This window comes from Gossypium hirsutum, chromosome D04 (genome assembly GCF_007990345.1).
Source record: "Gossypium hirsutum isolate 1008001.06 chromosome D04, Gossypium_hirsutum_v2.1, whole genome shotgun sequence".
Classification (NCBI taxonomy): domain Eukaryota; kingdom Viridiplantae; phylum Streptophyta; class Magnoliopsida; order Malvales; family Malvaceae; genus Gossypium; species Gossypium hirsutum.
Genome location: NC_053440.1, coordinates 39,241,939 through 39,254,583, shown reverse-complemented (window position 1 = coordinate 39,254,583; position 12,645 = coordinate 39,241,939). Strand labels below are relative to the sequence as shown.

Genomic DNA, 12,645 nt, shown 5'->3' with positions numbered 1-12,645 from the left:
ATCTTGTCATGTATAATATATATAATATTAAAAATAAAGATTCGGTTGAACTGATAAATAAAAGAACTTACAGATGTTAGCGACATAAATTCAAATAATGTTTTTTATTTTTTAAATTAAAAGAAAAAAATAATACTACCCTCATAATAATATTTATTTTAAAAAGTGTTTATTTTTAATATTTTATTATATATTTAAATGACACTTGTCAACTTCTAATCCTATTTGTGGAATCTAAGATCTCCTCTCGGAGATAATTTCTCTTTAAAAATTTTATGAACTTTATTAAGGCTTAGTTTAAGTTAAAAACTCTTTTGGAGCCATAAGTAATACTAACAACGCGTTTGGTTGGGGGCAATGCATGCATATTCCCCCCCTATGTAGCGGGCCCACTGCTAAACGGCCGTTTGGTTCGCTGTAACCACATTCCGCTTGTAATCGGTTACCCCCTATGCAGTTATTGCACGTAATAACTATTACGCTCCCTCATCCCCGATTGCCTAATCCGTGTTTTCCCCTTTCTGCTATTCCGTTTTTTGCCCTCGTCCTCAACCTTCTAATTCTCCGACGCCTCCTTGCACAGGTAATTTCTTTTCCCTTCCACTCAGTCCGTCATTGATTTGAGTTTAGGGTTTCTTTGATTTTCTTCATTTTATCAAGAAGGAGGAACCGATTTGCTGTTGTATTTTAACTGTTCACTAACCCAAATCGATTTCCCTTTTCTTATTTCAGACACCTTCTTCATCGCACTCTTCCCCGATTTTGCATTCACCCGGTTAGTTTTCCAGAGGTTTTTCCAAAGTTTGTTTTGCATGTTCTATTTAAAGACATAATTTTAGGGCTAAATAGTTTGTTTCGATTCTTGCCTGTATTGCATTATTTGTTTGAGTTAATCGATTTCCCTTTTCCCATTACAGGTTGTTGTTCATCGAACTCTTCCCCGATTTCCCTGGTTACATGTTAGTTTTCCTCCCCAAGTAAAACTCCTCTGCGATTTGTGAAGAGAAACTTGAGGGGACGAATCTGCTCTCCCTTGCTATTCCTACTTAACTGCTTTCGATCTTTTGTTTTTGTTCTTTGGCATGCTAATGAGCTTTATGATTGTTTAGTTGTTGTTTGGCATACTTAATCTGCTCAAATTCCAAACAAATATTATTTGCGTAATTTTAGTTGTTGTTGCGTCTTGGTCTGTTTATATTTTGTTGTTAGTAATGCTCTGCTCTTTTGGCTAGATCTGGTTCCAGTTTGCTTAGCTTAGGTGGAATGGTGTTGGGTTTGATAGATATCTTACATCTGATACATGAAAGATTGTTGTTTCTTTTCCTTTGTTATGTAATCCAAAGACTTTTAAGGCATGCAAGTATGTTATATGAAGTTGTTTAAGCTATGTTTATTATTTCATAGGTAGTAGTACAGAACCATTAGGTTCATTTTGGTTGCAATCAAAGTTACTAAGCTTAACTGCAGATTTGAGGCAGTGAGCAATTACGGCTTTATTTTCTAAGTTAGCTTAATGGCTGATCCAGACTTGTGAATTGCCATTTAAATTCAGACAGTTTTGTGATACTCTGCTGTTGTTTGAAAGAGTTTACAATGGAAAATGTTGTTAGTGCTGTTTTTTCAATTCAGAAATTGTTTAGTTGTTGTTAGTGACTAGAAGATGAAACTGGAAATTGTTGCGTCTGTTTTGATATTGTTCTTGATATGTTCTGGTTCCTGCTTGTTTTGGGGATTATTAATTGCAAGTTTGGTATGATATAGTTCTGTTATTCTTTAAATTTTGAAATGAAATGCTGTAAAAGAGTTACTTGAGGTAGAGGTAGATATTCGATTAAGGGTTAATTATGTTGTTATTATTAAAGACTCAAATAATTATTGAATTAATTTACAAGGCTTTTTTTATATAATAAGCTCTCTATTTTTAAATTATGTATAAACAATCAATCAAGTTCCAATTTCGATGCTTATATAATGTCCAAATTTAAGATTAAATCTTCATATTTTAATTAAAATATAATTCGGTACATCAACCGATTAAAATGCTAACGCAAATTTTTATACTTGATAATAATATTCAAATTTCTTATTTAATTCGAATTGATTATAATATTATTTTCAAATAAATTATCAAATTATAAAATGACACTCAATTGACATAATTATTCATAAAGAGTTTATTCCTTTTCAAATGCGTATAATGTTAATTACTCATGTTTTTGTTACATCAACGGAGAAAATGTTCTCAAAATTAAAATTGATAAAATCTTACTGAAGATTAACAATATCTCAACAAAAATTGAATGAATTAGCTATTTTATTAATTGAAAAAGATATCTTATGCGAGATTTATTTTAATAATTTTGCATCTCTAAAGTCTAAAAAATAAATTTTAAATAAACATTTATAATGTTTATTTAATAGTTAGTTAACTAATTTGAAGGTCTATTTTTACAGTTTCTCTTTTTAAGTTTTTAGAAATGTTGAGACACATTAGGTAAATATATTAACAATTTAATTACCTTAGGTGCAATTTACCTTAAATTTAATGATTAGTAATAAATTTGATAAAAAAATTTGATTAATAATTATTAAGCCTAGTATAGTACTACTTCTTAAATTGCTTCTCATAAGTGTTAGAGCCGTATATAATACCAAACAAACAACTTTCTAAATCAGAATTATTTTTGAAAAGTATTTTTGAACTCAAAAGCAAAAGCTACAATTTTGAATATGCTTTATAATTTATTAAATCATAATGAGTTTAGTTATAATCTAACAAATACCAACAATTAATTTTAGTTCAATTATACATATACCTACAAATTTTAATTCTGAAGACGAAAAATTTATGCAAATTGCTATAGACGAAAATTTTTTATAATTTATTAATATATTGATAAAGATTCTACTTTTTTGATAATGTGTAATTGCAACTTCAGGGGATTGATACTGAGTTCTAATTTTAATATGTTGCAGTAATGGCTCGTCTGCCTTTAATTGCACAAAGTGTGAGACGTAAAAGAATTGGTGCTGCATTGACAATATGGTTGGAAATCTGTAGAATTTCGATTTGGTTCTTATTTAGAATGGGTGCCAGCCTTAGCCTACATACTTATAGACCAAGGATTAGGTCCTATACCTTAGATTTTTATGCAAAACGGGATTATGTGAAAAGGCTTGTATATGCTAGTGACGAGACCTATATTGAACAAGTTAGGATGAATAGAACTATTTTTTTTAAACTATGTGAGATTTTAGAATCGTTAGGGGGATTTAAGTCGTCCAGAAACATGCTTGTTGATGAGCAAGTGGCAATGTTTTTACATATCATCTCCCATCACCTGAAAAATCGAGTTATCAAGCATCACTTTAAAAGGTCCGGGGAAACTATTAGCAGAGCATTTCATAGTGTTTTAAATGCTGTCATACGCTTACAAGATGTGTTATTTAAAAAGGCGGAGCCAATTACAGCTGATTCTTCTGACACAAGGTGGAAATGGTTTAAGGTATTGAACTGAGTTTTATATATAGTTTGTACAACATTTAGTTGATTTAGATTTAAATTAGTATTCTAACTCAAGGTTTTATATCATCTGATATAGATTTGCTTAGGTGCTCTTGATGGAACCCACATCAAGATTAGGGTTCCAACAGTTGATAAACCTAGATATCGAACGCGAAAAGGTGACATAGCAACAAATATGCTAGGTGTTTGTACACCTGATATGCAATTTGTTTACGTTCTTCCTGGTTGGGAAGGTTCAGTTGCTGATGGATGGGTTTTTCGATATGCCATTAGTAGGAGACCTGGACTAAAAGTTCCTCATGGTAAAGTAGATAGTTAGAGGACTTTGAATTATTCATTAAGATCAAATTTTTTTGTGCTGAATTAATCATTTAAAAAAAATTATTTTATAGGTTGTTATTATCTAGTTGATGCTGGATACACAAATTGTGAGGGATTTCTTGCACCTTTTAGAGGACAACGATATCATTTGAACGAGTGGCGTCAGGGTTATCAGTCAAGTTCTCCGCAAGAGTTTTTTAATATGAAACATGCCTCAGCACGTAATGTTATTGAAAGATGCTTTGGGTTATTAAAAGTTAGATAGGGAATACTTAGGAGTCCATCATTCTATCCTATAAGGGTGCACAATAGAATTATTATTGCATGTTGTTTGCTCAATAATTTTATTCGAACCCATATGAGTATTGATCCTATTGAAGCGGATGTGGGAGAAGGATTACCTAGTAATGTGGTAGATGACGATGAACCGAATATCGCAAATATTCATCCATCAGATGCTTGGGCTACTTGGAGGATGGAACTAGCCAACCAAATGTTCAATGAATGGCAAGCATCTAGAAATTAGTTAGGTTTAGGGCTAAAATGAGTTTGACTTAATTTGTTGATGTTATTTTATGTATCTAGTTTGTGAAACTTTGGTGGTGTTTGAATTGATTTCTGTTTTGTACTAAACTTGTTGAATTATAATTTAATTTCTTTTCATTCAGCATGTGTTATAATTTTAAATTTAGTATTGAGCTTTTGATTCATGATATTGAACTAACGATATAATTTTATAAAGTGTTCACCTTTTGATTCATGATATTAAAAATAGTAATTAATATAATTTGTTTTTTTTTCCTTAAGATTAAAATGTCAGGTGTTCCACAATCAAATGCTTCTCCTCAAGCTTCTTGAGGAACCAAAAGAAAATGGGTTCCAGAAGAAGATGCAGCATTAGTTTCTTGCATGGTGGACTTGCACAATGTTGGAACATTAATGCTGATACCGGGTTCAAAGCCGGTTATTTAAACAAGTTGAAAAAAATGCTAGAAAAGGCTTTACCAAATGCAATGTTGAAGGCGAAACCAAATATTGAATCGAGGATTAGGTTACTAAAAAGGGAATGGTCAATCGTCTATGACATGCTTAATGGCCAAAACAATAGCGGTTTTGGTTGGGACGAGCATAGGCAGCTCGTTGTTGCTGAAGATGCAGTTTGGGACTCCTATTTAAAGGTAAAATGTATTTCAAGTCTTTATTATCTTATTTTTACCAAACTTATAACTAATATGATTTCTTCATTTTTTTAGAGTCACAGAGAAGCCGCTCAATTCAGACATCGTACTTTCCCTTACTACAACCAGCTTACTACCATATACGCAAGAGATCGAGCAACTGGGAAAGATGCTCAAACAACTGCTGATGTTCTTGAAGAAATAAATGCTGAGGATGTACATACTACAGGTATGGATGAAGAAAGAAACTCATTCTATGACTGCAAAGCTGACATCTCTTTGCATGACATAGATGTTTCTGCTGCGGAGCCGCAACGAGATAGAGACCAAGGGGGTTCCTCATCTTCAAACAAGAGAAAGAAGAAATCTGATGCTCGTGATATGTCTTCTTCATTTGATGAGGCTGCCACTTTATTGGCCGAAAACATCAAGGCCGTTGGCGATCAAATCAGTAGGAGTATTGCCTTCGAGGTGGTAGTTCAGCAGAAGTCAGAAGAATATCAAAAGATGGAAGGGAAAGCTTCAAATTTATATTCAACCTTATGGGAAATTGAAGGTTTAACCGACGATCAGCGGTATCGAGCTTTGAGTAAAATTCCAGATCATCCAACTCAAATGATCGTTTTCTTTAGTTTACCTTCTGTTGCGCGATTGGAATGGGTCAGAAGATTTCTTTCTGACCATTAAAAATCAATGTTCAAACTTTTTGATGTTGTAAAACTATATAACATATGGATTATGATGTAGAATTTAATTTTCATCTAACCTTTTCTTAATATAAGTTAGTTATGTTTATGCAGAATATAATTCTCAAGTTATATTTTGATTTTAGTAAATTCATATAAGAACATTTTATTATTAAATTATATTTAATATTAATTATTTTAAATTGTATATATTCATATAAGAAAATTTATTATCAAGAATTTTATGAAATTATATATCATTATTAAATTATATTTAATATTAATTATTTTAAATTATATAAATTCATACAAGAAAATTTAATCACGAATTTTATGAAATTATATATTATTATTAAATTATATTTAATAATAATTATTTTAAATTATACAAATTCATATAAGAAAATTTATTAGTGATAATTATTTTAGTAAATTATATATTATCATATATTATGATTTTAGTAAATTCATATGAGAATTTTGATTATTAAGAATTTTATTAAATTATATATTTTAATTAAAATATATTTAATAATAATTATGTTAAATTATATTTTACATTTGAGTAAATTCATATAAGAATATTGATTATTAAGAATTTTCTTAAATTATATATTTTAATTATAATATATTTAATAATAATTAATATGATTAAATTATTTATTATTGATATTAATAATCTTATTAAAATTTAAATAACAATAATAATCATTTACCCATACAAATTTATGCTAAGGGTATTCCAGTCATTTTAGTTTTTTCCATTATGCTATTACACATCTATTCTATTCAACTAAACACAATATTACTATTATGCCTCTATTCCATTACATTCAACCAAACAATTGATTTGCTATTACGCCTCTATTCCAATACAGCGAACCAAACGTGCTGTAAATAGACAACTTTTGAAATCAGAAGGGCTTTTGAAATTATTTTTGAACCCAAAAGCAAAAACAATTTTTTTAACTGCTACTTTTGGCAAAAACATTTTTAAGAACAAAAGATAATTTTAACCCTTATAAAACTATTTTATATAATATTTATATTGGGTATGTAATTACTTTCCTATTGAATTTTATTTTAAATATATAATATATAATATTATATATTTAAATTTTTATTTATTATTTTTTAATATTAATATAGTTTATATATTTGAATTAATTGATATAAATAAATATTATTAATCACTTAAAAAATATTTAAAATTTCTATTTCATATACTAAATTATTAACAACAAATTATAATAAATTATTTTTTATATTCTTATTAAAATATCATAATATTAACTAATTTGAATATTATTTAAACGTATATTTGTTACCTTATAACACCATGTCTAAAATGGACATTTTATTTCTCAAAAGTATTTTTTGACAACAATGCTAAATACTTAAATCTTAAACTAAACTTTCCAAATAAGCAGATCAATGTTTATCAACATTAGATATCGGCGGCTACCAGAAGGCAAGCCGACCGGACGTAATAAATATATTTTGCTGAAATGACCGCGGATTGGGTAGTATGTGAGCTATTCATAGGCTTCGGCACACGCTGAAGTGTCATAATCCTCAAATTGTCTTATTAATTGAGACCAAATTGAATGGGAGTCGCATGGAAAGAGTAAGGGGATAGATTTTCACACTGATGGATCTTGATAGGGTTTTAGCTTAGCATGGAATGGGAACGATTTAGTCAAGCTTCGCAGCTATTCAAAAAACCATATTGATGTGCAAGTTGAAATGAAAGGAGGAGATATTAAATAGAGATATACTGGATTTTCTGGTTCCCCAGATTTGCGACATAGAGAGGAATGTTGGGACTTGCTCAAAAGTCTTAGAAGGGATCAAAGTTCCCCTTAGTTAGTGTGTGGGGATTTCAATGAAATATTTATTCTTTTGAGAAAGTTAGTGGTTTGCCACGAGATGAACGTAAAATGGAGTGTTTTGGGAAGATTTTAAAAGAATGTCATCTAGTTGATGTGGGTTATTCTGGACCTCCTAACACTTGGGAGAGAGGGAATCTTCCAGAGACAAACGTTCGTGATAGGCTAGATAGGGGAGTGGCAAATGCTGCATGGTTGAGTTTATTCTTGAAGTTTTCCTTATGTCATCTCCCACACTCCATTTCGAACCATTATCCTATCCTAATTAAAACTGATCAGGATGAATCAGGAGAGGGCGAAAGATTTTTAGGTTCAAATCATGGTGGTTAATGGAATCTTGTGCAAGAAAAGTAAAAAATATTTGGGAATCAAATAAGGGTTCAATTTTGGAAAAATTGGCAATTGTAAAATTGGGTTTGAAATTGTGGGAAAGAGGGATTAAAGAAAAATGAGCAAAATCTTCCAAGCAACTACATACAGAGTTGAGTAGACTGGTGGAACTTGACAAAGATTATGAGAATTTGGCTGAGTTAATTGATGTTAAACTTCACTTGAATTTGGAAATTGACAAAGAAGAGGCTTATTGGGAACAACGTGCTCGAGCAAATTATCTGAGGTTAGGCGATAGAAACACCAAGTATTTCCACATTTTTACTTCCCATAGAAAGAGGCAAAATAGTATTCAAAAATTGATGAAGGAAGATGGTAATTGGGCTAAAAATGAGAGGAAAGTGGAGGAAACGATGCGTAATTATTTTGCTAACATTTTTTATTCAAAAGGTGTTGATAGCATAGAACGTGTCTTGTCAGGGGTGAATAAATGCATCACAGATGGTATGAATCAAATGATTTTATCCAAGTACACAAATGAGGAAATATTTAATGTGTTAAAAGGAATGGGCCCAACTAAAGCTACTGGTTGTGATGATTTTCCAACGACATTTTTTAAAATTTCTAGAGTATCATATGGGATGATGCAAGTGCTTTCTGTCTTGCAATTTTGAATGATGGTTTAAATATGGAACCTCTAAATGCTACTAATATAGTGCTGATTCCAAAAGTTGCTCAAGCTTTGAAGGTGGAAAATTATAGGCCTATTAGTTTATGCATGGTCTTATATAAAATAATCTCAAAAATTATTACAAACCGTTTTCAGTAAATTTTAGATTATTGCATAGATGAGGCCCAGAGTGCTTTTGTACCAAGGTATATGATTACAAATAATGTTTGTAATACCCAATTTTTCTGCCCGGGCCCATATAAAATAAAAACATAGCAGGCCCAATTACCCATCTACAGACTAAACCCAAAAATTCAGCCCAATTACATTAACCCAAACAAGAAATTTCAGAAACCCTAGGTAGCCTCCCCGCTCCAGTCGCCGCAAGCCACAACCACCTCCGCAGATCGCGCCGCTCGCGCGCCTCCATCATAGCACGTCGCTTCCCACGTTGCTGCAGTCGTCGCACACCTGTCATGAAAACCACAAGCCACGAACAGAAGAGATTTCTTTGGATCTTTGTTTCATTTTTTCTTTCTGATTTTCGACTATTTAAAAGCCGATGAAAATTTGTAAAAGAGGGGGATTCAGTGTAAAAAAACAACAGAAAAATACACCAAAAAAATTGAAAGAAACATTGAGAATACAAGGATCTTTTAAGGTGAATCGAAATTTTCTCTTTTATTTTGATTTTGATTTGATTTGATTTTTTTCCTCTGTTATGTTTTTTTTAAAAAAAAGAAAAGAGAAACGTCAAAAAGGGAAGGGAAACTCACCTCTTTCGCTGTAGTTGCCGAATCGGCGCCACCTCCGTCGCGATTGGAGCCTCGGCGCGCGATTGAGCGGCTGTGTAAAAGGGCTGGGTATAAACCCTAGCAGAGTGCACATGAGTTTATTTATTTATTTTTTTCCATTCTGTTATAAATGATTTTTAGGGAAATTTTGATTTAAATAACATTATCAAAACGACGCCGTTTGGTCTTGGGGAATTCGCGCGTTGACCCAACCCGGTCCCAGGGTCCGCGCTTTTCCTTTAGATGGGAGATTTGCGTTTTCAGTCCCTTTTTCTTGCGTCGCGTTTCAATCAAACCCAATTATTGTTTTTTTTTTAAATTTAGCCACCCATTTTAATTTTGTTTCAATTCGGTCCCATGTTGCGCAGCGTTTAGGAAGGCGGGAATAATTTCCCTTTTGGTCCTCCGTCATTGCTAGCGCATTCAAATCGGTTTTTTTTGTCTATTTTCAAATCCACTCTATTTTTTCATCTTTAATTCAATCTAGTCCATTTTTTTACTGTTTTACTATTTAATTTTTTTTAATGTTATTGTTTTTATTATATTATAGCATTAGTATTATTATCGTTACTACTGTATATACATGCGCATAGGTTTTATATAGTGCACATATGTTTTTTAGTATACGTTTATATATATATTATTCATATGTTTTATTTTCAATTTTATTCCCTAATTTCTATATATATATGTACTCTTATATTTTACTTTCAAATTTTCTTTTTTGTAAATATGTATATACGTATGTTGTTATATATTATTCTTCAGTTTTTTTCACAAACATATACATGCACATTTTAAAATATTCACATGCTTTCCATATTTTATAATTTAAAGCATATATTCATCTTTTATAGTATATATATACATTTTTTTAAATTATTATAAACATTTTCATTGTTCCATATATTCCATTGTTTTATATACATATCGTACATATACAAGTAATTCATATTAAAGTTACATGTTATACATTAACCTTTTCACATGCTTTTTTAGAAAATATATATTCTGGTTTCATTAAAGTATTAAAATCATGATATTTCATAAATTTTCGAGATATTTGACATTCATGATTCTTGAGAAAGATCGTGTCCTAACTTACTGGATTGCGATTATTTTTTGATGAATTTAGAAAGCCAAGTATTCATTTTGCAATAAATTCGCAAATTTTAAATAAAAGCTTATTCTCGGGAATTCAAAAATGTTGGGTCCTAACTTACTGGTCATGACATTTTCTTCTCGAAATAAGAATTTTCAAAAGCAAAAGGCAATATTCGGGTATTTTGAAGATTTAAAAACATTGTGCCCTAACTCACTGGGTGTGGTGTTTTATTTCTTTGAAATAAGAATGTCTTACTATTTTGATTCATTCATGAAATAAAAAGTTTTCTTTAAAATCTTTTCAAATTTTCGACACCAAGACATTAAATAATCAATTTGGTACCGATTTTGGGCGTTACGAGGGTGCTAATCCTTCCTCGTGCGTAACTGACTCTCGGAGTCATTCTCTCAAATTTCGTAGACCAAAATCATTTTTAAGGTGAACCGATCACACCTTAATAAAGGATCGGTGGCGACTCTAATTTTTATTTTTAAAAATTGACAACTAAATTTTTGTTTTTCAAAAAACGGGTTCGACAGCTTGGCGACTCCGCTGGGGAATTTTAGAGAGTCGAGCCATTAATTGGTTATGTTTTGTCTTCTTGTCGAAAATCAAAAGTTTTTAAAAAAAACACGATTTCTCTTCGCATTCATTGATTTTTATCATGGGGTTTGCATGATTGGATCAAGTCGGTTACTTTGTATTTGCATTTTGCATTACATGGTTCGTTTTACCCCCTTAAGTGGGAGCAAGAAACTAGTCCTTCGTGAGGTTTTCACCTCTGTGCAGGGTAGTTGACCACTTCCGGGATACATCCGTACCTATGTCTTCGTGAGATTTTTATCTCCGTGCAGCCATAGGAAAATGTATCCCCCTGAACTGAACTCGATCCACATGAGCCTATAATGGGTGAAGATCGAGGAATCTGCTAGTTCGGGTACCTTTACCTTAGAAGCCAAACCGCATATAGTGAACCTTAGGAACTTACCTTAGGTAGAATTACTCTAAACCTTAGTAGATACCTGACTAGGAGTTTTTATTATTTCTTGATTGTATTGGATTTAATGTTTATACCCGATACTAACCCGTTTTGTTTTGTTTTGGTTATGATTGCATTGCATTTGCATTTTAGAAAAGAGATGTTGATTCAAGTTTGATTACTAATTTAGAAAGCCTATAATAAGAAAACGGGTTTCTTGATAAAATGGAAAATAGTACGGCAGCCTGAATATATTCCGAGAAATACAAAAAGGGTGATGGAAGAATTCGTGACTTTACTTCGGGGCCCGAGGATTCAAGATGATTGTCTAAGAGCTTTCAACATTCCAAATTTCTTAAAGAAGCTAATGAGCATTGCGAGGATAGGCAGACAACGGATTGCGACCAGAATCAAGCAGAAGGAGCTAGCAGTGACATCCTTTGGAAGTTCGCAAGGTTTATCTTAACATTTGGATGAAGAAGGAGAATATGTCTTTGCTTGGAGTATGAGGGCAAAGCCGTATATATATCCGCTTTATGTAAAGAAATTTGTCCTCTAGTAAAGTTTTCTGAATGGAATTGAATCAGAATTAACGTTTCTATATGCATTCATTTTATACATTTACATTTCATTACATCATATGCATTAAACATAGTTAAAGGATCCTAATCAACTAAAATCATTGCTCAGTTAACCTGGAAACCAACCAACTGACCAAGCACCGTTACGGCACTCGAGCAAAGATTAAGGACATGGATCAGAGATTGGAAAAACTCGAACAGTGTCAGAAGGAGATGCAAGACCGACTTCAGCTACAGGTGCAGGAGTGGTTAGATAAGATGCAACAGGATATGTCTGAGAAGATGCGAGAATCCCAAGATGATATTATGGCGAAGCTAACCAAACTATTGACTGGAGGAGGTGATAAGGGAAACGGTCCCATGGCTGATGTCGAAGTGGGTAATGAACCACTCTATCCTCCAGGCTTTACTCCTCCACATGTTCGAACTCAAGCTGAATATCCGCACAAACCCACTGTCACAATCAGGCCTCAGCAGTCCCAGGCCAGTGCTTCGAACTTTCAAGCTAGATTGGGCTCTAACCTTGAAAACTACCCTGTTAACTCTACTATTCCTGACTTCGATGAAGTGGCTGAAAAGGAAAGAA

At 32.0% G+C, this 12,645-nt stretch overlaps 1 long non-coding RNA gene across 1 annotated transcript; it reads left to right on the top strand.

Annotated features, from left to right (window-relative positions):
* The first annotated feature begins 342 nt into the window (after positions 1–342).
* LOC107898453 (uncharacterized) lies at positions 343–1,401 on the top strand. Its single transcript, XR_005912192.1, has 3 exons — positions 343–583; positions 733–775; positions 918–1,401. It is a non-coding gene; the product is annotated as an uncharacterized lncRNA (long non-coding RNA).
* The last annotated feature ends 11,244 nt before the right edge of the window (positions 1,402–12,645 follow it).